Below are 8,769 nucleotides of genomic sequence, written 5' to 3' on the forward strand. Positions count from 1 at the left end.
CACCTCATTGGACAGACCATCGAGGAGAAATGTCAGGGGATTAGGGCGACATTGAATTGAGGTGTTCAAGCCATGAGGGGTTTGATAGGAGTAAATGGGGAGGAACTGTTCCAACCAGCAAGAGGGTTGGTAACCAGAGGATGAATGGATTTAAAATGTGCAAAGAAACAAGAGTCCAGATTGAGGAGATGTCTATTTGACACGGTAAGATGTGATCTGGTTGGTGCGCACTGCCTGAATGGGTTGTGGAATCAGATTCATTAATTAATTTTGAAAAAAACAATTTGATACATTCTTAAAGTGGCAAAATTGCAGGGCTATTGGGAAAGATTTGGGCTTAATTGGATAGCTATTTAAATCTCCATTTAGTTCAACAGGACAATAATGTACCGCTGGGGAGAAGGGCCGTAAAATCCTGGTTCCCATCTCTGGTTATTTTAATCTGGGCCCTGTCTCAGTTATTATTATCTGTTATTGTTACACCTGAGCCTTTTTGTACAACTCCAGACCCTGTCTGAGTTCACATTGTTCACAGCTCTGTCTCAGTTACTGTAAGAAGTTTAACAACACCAGGTTAAAGTCCAACAGGTTTATTTGGTAGCAAAAGCCACACAAGCTTTCGAGGCTCTGAGCCCCTTCTTCAGGTGAGTGGGAATTCTGTTCACAAACAGAACTTATAAGACACAGACTCAATTTACATGAATAATGGTTGGAATGCGAATACTTACAACTAATCAAGTCTTTAAGAAACAAAACAATGGGAGTGGAGAGAGCATCAAGACAGGCTAAAAAGATGTGTATTGTCTCCAGACAAGACAGCCAGTGAAACTCTGCAGGTCCACGCAACTGTGGGAGTTACAAATAGTGTGACATAAATTCTGATTCTAGGATCGCATGATAAAGACTCAGGAGGAAAAAAGCAGAAATATTTATGTGAAATAGTGTGACATAAACCCAATATCCCGGTTGAGGCCGTCCTTGTGTGTGCGGAACCTGGCTATCAGTTTCTGCTCCGCGACTCTGCGCTGTCGTGTGTCGCGAAGGCCGCCTTGGAGAACGCTTACCCGAATATCAGAGGCCGAATGCCCGTGACCGCTGAAGTGCTCCCCAACAGGAAGAGAACAGTCTTGCCTGGTGATTGTCGAGCGGTGTTCATTCATCCGTTGTCGCAGCGTCTGCATAGTTTCCCCAATGTACCATGCCTCGGGACATCCTTTCTTGCAGCGTATCAGGTAGACAACGTTGGCCGAGTTGCAAGAGTATGTACCGTGTACCTGGTGGATGGTGTTCTCACGTGAGATGATGGCATCTGTGTCGATGATCCGGCACGTCTTGCAGAGGTTGCTGTGGCAGGGTTGTGTGGTGTCTTGGTCACTGTTCTCCTGAAGGCTGGGTAGTTTGCTGCGGACAATGGTCTGTTTGAGGTTGTGCGGTTGTTTGAAGGCAAGAAGTGGGGGTGTGGGGATGGCCTTGGCGAGATGTTCGTCTTCATCAATGACATGTTGAAGGCTCCGGAGGAGATGCCGTAGCTTCTCCGCTCCGGGGAAGTACTGGACAACGAAGGGTACTCTGTCCACTGTGTCCCGTGTTTGTCTTCTGAGGAGGTCGGTGCGGTTTTTCGCTGTGGCGCGTTGGAACTGTTGATCAATGAGTCTAGCGCCATATCCTGTTCTTATGAGGGCATCTTTCAGCGTCTGGAGGTGTCTGTTGCGATCCTCCTCATCCGAGCAGATCCTGTGTATACGGAGGGCTTGTCCGTAGGGGATGGCTTCTTTAACGTGTTTAGGGTGGAAGCTGGAGAAGTGGAGCATCGTGAGGTTATCCGTGGGCTTGCGGTACAGTGAGGTGCTGAGGTGACCGTCCTTAATGGAGATGCGCGTGTCCAAGAATGCAACCGATTCCGGAGAGTAGTCTATGGTGAGCCTGATGGTGGGATGGAACTTGTTGATGTCATCATAGAGTTGTTTCAGTGATTGTTCACCATGAGTCCAAAGGAAGAAAATGTCATCGATGTATCTAGTGTATAGCACCGGTTGAAGGTCCCGTGCGGTGAAGAAGTCTTGTTCGAACCTGTGCATGAAGATGTTGGCATATTGAGGTGCAAATTTGGTCCCCATGGCTGTTCCGTGTGTCTGGATGAAGAACTGGTTGTTGAAGGTGAAGATATTGTGGTCCAGGATGAAGCGGATGAGATGTAAAATTGCATCTGGAAACTGGCAGTTGTTGGCGCTGAGCACTGTCACACTATTTCACACTATTTCACATAAATATTTCTGCTTTTTTCCTCCTGAGTCTTTATCATGCGATCCTAGAATCAGAATTTATGTCACACTATTTGTAACTCCCACAGTTGCGTGGACCTGCAGAGTTTCACTGGCTGTCTTGTCTGGAGACAATACACATCTTTTTAGCCTGTCTTGATGCTCTCTCCACTCCCATTGTTTTGTTTCTTAAAGACTGGATTAGTTGTAAGTATTCGCATTCCAACCATTATTCATGTAAATTGAGTCTGTGTCTTATAAGTTCTGTTTGTGAACAGAATTCCCACTCACCTGAAGAAGGGGCTCAGAGCCTCGAAAGCTTGTGTGGCTTTTGCTACCAAATAAACCTGTTGGACTTTAACCTGGTGTTGTTAAACTTCTTACTGTGTTTACCCCAGTCCAACGCCGGCATCTCCACATCAGTTACTGTGCCAGCCGTGCTCCTATTTAAATTATTTCAGGCCCTGCCTTTGTTAAGACTGCTTCTAGACCATGTTCATATTTCAAAGCATAGAATCCCTCTCATGCAGAAAGAAGCCATTCAGCTCATCGAGCCTGCACCGACAATCCCACCTAGGTCCTAGCCCCATAACTACACATATTTACCCTGCTTATCCCCCTGACACTAAGGGGCATGGCCAATCAACCGAACCCACACATGTTTGGAGTGAGCGAGGAAACAGAAGCACCCAGAGGAAACCCAAGCAGACACGGGGAGAATGTGTAGACTCCGCACAGACAGTGACCCAAGCCGGGAATCAAACCTGGGTCCCTGACATTGTGAGGCAGCAGTGCTAACCACTATATTTATGTTAAACCAGGTTGTGTCTCAGTTTATGTTACACTAGACAATTGCTCTATTCTACATTTAACTCTCCTTATTAATAATTGGGCAAAACATCTCTCTGTTTAGACCATAGGAGGCCCTGGTTTTAATCCCACTAAAGACTAAGTCTCTGTTTATACTTCACATCTTTCTTAGTTACCGTTACATTAGATTCTGATTCAGCTTATATTAGACTAGATATTCTCTGTTAAAACTGCACCAGACACATCTCAGTTTTAACTTTACAATTGACCCTTTCTCACTACTGCTGCTTTCAATCATGTTTCTCACTGTAAGTAGGTCCGATTGGTCAGACCTGAATTTAACTTGACCATTTTTATATTGTATCTGCTGTAATAACTGACAAGGTCAAGGAAGTCAGACTAACATGTGATGAAAGAGGCCATTTTGTTTACTGTATTAACCACATATATTAATCAAATTACTGTATGATGGGAGGAACCAGTCATGAAACAGATGATTGTACAATTGATGAACCTTGATTAAGTTATAAATAATGAATCAATAATCATATTGGAAAGACTGGATTTTCATCCAAAAATTGTTAAGTTGAATTATTGCATGTCTCTCTGTGTGAGAAACGGCAATTTCAGACAAACTATTCTAATAATGAAGGATCCCTGATAAAGGTCCCAAGGAATACAAAGAACAAAGAACAATACAGCACAGGAACAGGCCCTTTGGCCCTCCAAGCCCGCGCCGCTCCCGGGTCCAAACTCGACCATTCTTTTGTATCCCTCCATTCCCACTCTGTTCATGTGGCTATCTAGATAAGTCTTAAACGTTCCCAGTGTGTCCGCCGCCACCACCTTGCCCGGCAGCACATTCCAGGCCCCCACCACCCTCTGTGTAAAATACGTCCTTCTGATATCCGTGTTAAACCTCCCCCCACCTTCACCTAGAACCTATGAACCCTCGTGAACGTCACCACCGACCTGGGAAAAAGCTTCCCACCGTTCACCCTATCTATGCCTTTCATAATTTTATACACCTCTATTAGGTCAACACTCATCCTCCATCTTTCCAGTGAGAACAACCCCAGTTTACCCAGTCTCTCCTCATAACTAAGCCCTTATTATAATGGTACATTATAATCTTTAGTTTGATCCAGTGGATAGCGAGATAGTTCAAAATCAAGAGATTTTACTCTTTTGTATTCTTGTCTGATGTACTGAGGCTGGGTGGCCACTGTGCCTAAGAACTAATTGGATTTACCCGAGCAGCAGCTTGAGGTAATTATTAACTGAGGAAAAGGTTGACTCTGACACAGGGAGCTGGCCACTCAGGGGTGAAAAGTCAGGGCTCCGTAATGATTTGTTGCTGGCTGATTACTGAAGACACTTACCCGAGGCAAGAATCACATGTACATCTCAGCAAGTGGGATTGTGTCTGAGACAGAGTCTTGAGAGGGGAGCGCTGTGATGGATCAACACCTCGATAAAGTTGCAAAAATCATTGTCTGATTTGATTTGATTTATTATTGTCACATGTATTAGCATACAGTGAAAAGTATTGTTTCTTGTACGCTATACAGACAAAGAGTACCGTACGTAGAGAAGGAGAGGATGCTGAATGTAGTGTTACAGTCATAAGAGTTAGAATAAAGTTTTAGAAGCATAGAACAAGTAGAAGATAGAATTAGAGGGTATGCTGGGCACAGCTTGCAAGAAGTCGCCTCACTCCAGCACCATCTTGGAAATTTTCCTGAATTGATATGCAAATCTCTTTCCTTTAATAATAATTTTAATGTTAATTTAATGTTGTAAAATGTATTATTCAAAGAATCCTGTCCTGCCTTAATTAAGTCTTGTTTGAACAGACATTTTCTTTTCATGGGGTGTGGGTGTCACTGGCCAGACCAGTATTTTTATTACCTGTTCCTAATTGCCCTTGAGGTGGTGGTGAGCTGCCTTCCTGAACCGCTGCAGTCCCTGTGGTTTGAGGGACACTCGCAGTGCTGTTAGGGAAGGGATTTACTAAGTCATTCGCAGATTTCATCCGGCCTCGGCATTCTGCTACGGGGGGGCAACTTCACCGTCTCCTAAGTTAAGGAGGTGGTGGGAGGACGCCTCCTCGTAGCAGACGTCACGTACAAAAACTGCCCTCTCAGGCTGATTAATGTGTATGCCCCTGCCGTCAAGACCGAGCGGCTGGCACTTTTTGAACAGCTGCCACTGCTACTCACCACCTCCAGGCCAATCATACTGGGTGGGGACTTTAACTATATCATTGACAAGGCCGGCCGATCCAACAGGGCCGAAAGTAAACTGGACGCTACGTCCAGAGCCCTGCTGGAAACAGTCAAAGATGCCAAGCTGCTCGACGTCTTCAGCGATCCAGCAGACGGAGGGCAGCGTAGATACACGTGGTCGCGGCCAGACGGGTCTGTCCGCTCCAGGATCGACTTCATGTTTGCATCCCGCGCTCACGGTCAGGTCCACCGACGTCAAGCCGGTGTTCTTCTCTGATCACTGCCTCCTGCTGGCAGACTGTCAGCTGGAGCAAAACCAGAAAGTGGGCAGGGGGTCCTGGAAGCTTAATGTAGAACTGTTGACCCCAGAGAACCTCGAGGAACTCAAGAGGGTTTACCACGGTTGGAGAACCGTGAAACCCTTCTTTGAGTCTCCATCGCTCTGGTGGGAAACCATCAAGGGCAACATCAAGAGGTTCTTTATCCGAAAAGGGGTTTAGAAGGCCAGGGAGAGACGGGGGGAAATGTCCCGACTCCAGAAAAGCATGCAGGAGCTACTCCAACTGCAGTCGATGGGGGTTGATGTCAAGGAGGACCTCCGGGAGGTGAAGAGCCAGCAAGCCTCGCTCTTTGCCTCAGAGGCCTCCAAGGTTATCTTCCGGTCCAGGGTCCGCTCCGTGGAGCAGGACGAAACGTGCTCGCGCTTCTTCTTCCAGAAGGTGCACAGAGAAACCTCTGTGATCACAAGCCTGAAGGAAGAAGATGGCTCTGTAAGGTCATCGCAGTCTGACATCCTGAGGATTTGCAAATCCTTCTATGCCGGACTGAATGACCTGAAGCCAACAGACAGCACGGCCTCCCAGTCTTTCCTGTCGTCTATCACACAAGTCTTGGACGACGGCGAGCGGGAGAGCCTGGACAGACCGGTAGCTCTGGATGAGCTGACAAAGGCAGTCGAGTCCCTTCAGAAGGGTAAAACTCCCGGTAGCGACGGCTTACCGGCTGCGCTTTACTCGGCATTGTGGGACTTGACGGGCCCGGACCTCCTGGAAGTATACGAGAGTATGCTTCTGGAAGGCAGCATGTCAGAATCCATGAGGAAAGGCATCATTACCCTCATCTACAAGCAGAAGGGGGAAAGGGGAGAAATTAGAAATTGGAGACCTATTTCACTATTGAATGTGGATTACAAGATTCTGGCCAAGGTCATCGCCAACCGGGTCAAGTCTGCTCTGGGGTCAGTGATCCATCCTGATCAAACCTGTGCTGTACCCGGCAGGAAGATCTCTGATAGCCTCGCGCTACTCAGGGATACGATCGCCTACGTGCAGGACAGGCAGGTGGACACCTGCCTCATCAGTCTAGACCAGGAGAAGGCGTTTGACAGAATATCGCACAGCTACATGATGGATGTGCTCTCCAAAATGGGCTTTGGGGAGGGAATCTGTAATTGGATCCAACTGCTCTACACAGACATCAGTAGCGCAGTTTCAATCAATGGGTGGGAATCAGATATGTTTCAAATCAGGTCTGGAGTCAGGCAGGGCTGCCCTCTCTCCTCCGTCCTTTTTGTGTGTTGCATTGAACCCCTTGCCGAGGCCCTCAGAAGCGACCCAGGCATCAAAGGGGTTACAATCCCAGGCAGCGGAGGGACGCAAGTCAAAGCCTCCCTCTACATGGATGACGTGGCTGTTTTCTGCTCGGACCCCTCGTCTGTTCGCAGGCTTCTTCGAGTCTGTGAGCAGTTCGAGCTGGCCTCGGGAGCCAAAGTCAACCAGGGTAAGAGTGAGGCCATGTTCTTTGGGAACTGGCCTGACACATCCTTTATCCCCTTCACCATTAGGGTAGACTACCTCAAGGTGCTGGGGATACGGTTCGGAGCGCCAGGGGCATGCGCCAAAAACTGGGAGGAGCGCATCGCCAAAGCCAGACAAAAATTGGGATTGTGGGAGCAACGCTCCCTCTCCATTACTGGGAAGAACCTTGTGATCCAATGCGAGGTTCTGTCCGTGTTGTTGTACGTGGCGCAGGTGTGGCCTCTCCCCAAGTCCTGCGCAACAGCAGTGACCCGGGCCATCTTCAAGTTCATCTGGAGATCAAAGATGGATCGTGTCCGGAGGGAGGCGATGCACAAATCTCCAGAGAATGGAGGGAAAAACGTTCCCAACGCCGCCCTCATCCTGATGGCCACCTTTGTGTGCGGCTGCATCAAGCTGTGTGTAGATCCTCGGTACAGTAACAGCAAGTGCCACTATTTTTTGAGGTTCTACCTGTCCCAAGTGTTGCGGAGGATGGGTCTGGCCACATTGCCGCGGAACGCTCCAAGTAGTTGGACCGTACCGCAGCACCTGTCCTTCGTGGAGAAATTCTTCCGGAAACACACCTTTGACCACATGGCTATCAAGCAGTGGTCAGCACGTAATGTCCTTGAGGCCCTGAGAGAAAAGGAGACGGCAGATCCTGTCGGATGGTTCCCTGAGCGGACTGTCAGTGTCATTTGGCAGAATGCCTCATCACCAGAACTCACAAACAAGCACCAAGACCTGGCTTGGCTGGTGGTGAGAAGGGCACTCCCCGTCAGATCCTTTATGCACGCCCGGGGTCTCAACCTCACCGCACGCTGCCCTCGAAGCGGCTGCGGGGCTGATGAGACGGTAGCACACCTCCTTGTGGAATGTGCCTTTGCAAAGAAGGTCTGGAACGAGATGCAGTGGTATTTGTCGCGGTTCATCCCGAGTATCTCGGTGACACAGGACTCTGTGCTCTACGGGCTGTTTCCAGGAACGCACACCGAGACAAATATCAACTGCTGCTGGAGGGTCATCAACTCGGTGAAGGACACGCTTTGGTCCGCCCGAAACTTGCTGATCTTCCAGCTGAAAGAATTGTCCTCGACCGAGTGTTGCAGACTGGCACATTCCAAGGTCCAGGACTACGTGCTCAGGGACGCGCTCAAGCTTGGGGCAGCCGCCGCCAAGGCACAATGGGGAAAGGCCACCGGTGTAAAGCGTCTCAACCGAGGCAGACCGTGGGCCGGGTAACTGCAGAATACTCTCGGCCTGCGTAACTGTGTGCCAACCTGAAAAATAACGGCACACAGTAAACTCTGACACATGTATATAGTTTTAAGAAATGAAATGTAATGGCCTCTAAGATGTACGGCCCGGCCGTACATCTTAGAGGCCGCGACAATGGCTCAGGGGCCGACAACCCCAGCCATTGCCTTAACACAGGCCTCGATGGACATGTCGGGGTGGGCATAGCACTTTACACCGAGCTGCCGTGTGAGCAACGAAAAAGGTGGCAGGGTCTTGGGAGCGGCGGGGGCTCTGGCAGCTGCCACGCCCACATAGGTGGGCCGAGAAGGCTCTGCCACCGGCGACGCCTCCATAGTAATCAAGGGAGTGCTATGCCCACCCCGAGACTGCCCAGATGCACGGCAGGGCGTATAAGAGGGAAAAATAAGGGAG

General features: G+C 48.9%; 1 protein-coding gene across 1 annotated transcript in view; it reads left to right on the plus strand.

Moving 5' to 3' along the window:
* The first annotated feature begins 109 nt into the window (after nt 1-109).
* Nucleotides 110-8,769, plus strand: part of LOC144483842 (uncharacterized) — a 156,762-nt gene continuing 148,102 nt past the window's right edge. Inside the window, exon 1 of the mRNA XM_078202412.1 lies at nt 110-204. The gene's annotated coding sequence lies outside the window, so the exon portion shown is untranslated. The remainder of the gene's footprint in view (nt 205-8,769) is intronic.

Source organism: Mustelus asterias, unplaced genomic scaffold (assembly GCF_964213995.1).
Source record: "Mustelus asterias unplaced genomic scaffold, sMusAst1.hap1.1 HAP1_SCAFFOLD_79, whole genome shotgun sequence".
Classification (NCBI taxonomy): domain Eukaryota; kingdom Metazoa; phylum Chordata; class Chondrichthyes; order Carcharhiniformes; family Triakidae; genus Mustelus; species Mustelus asterias.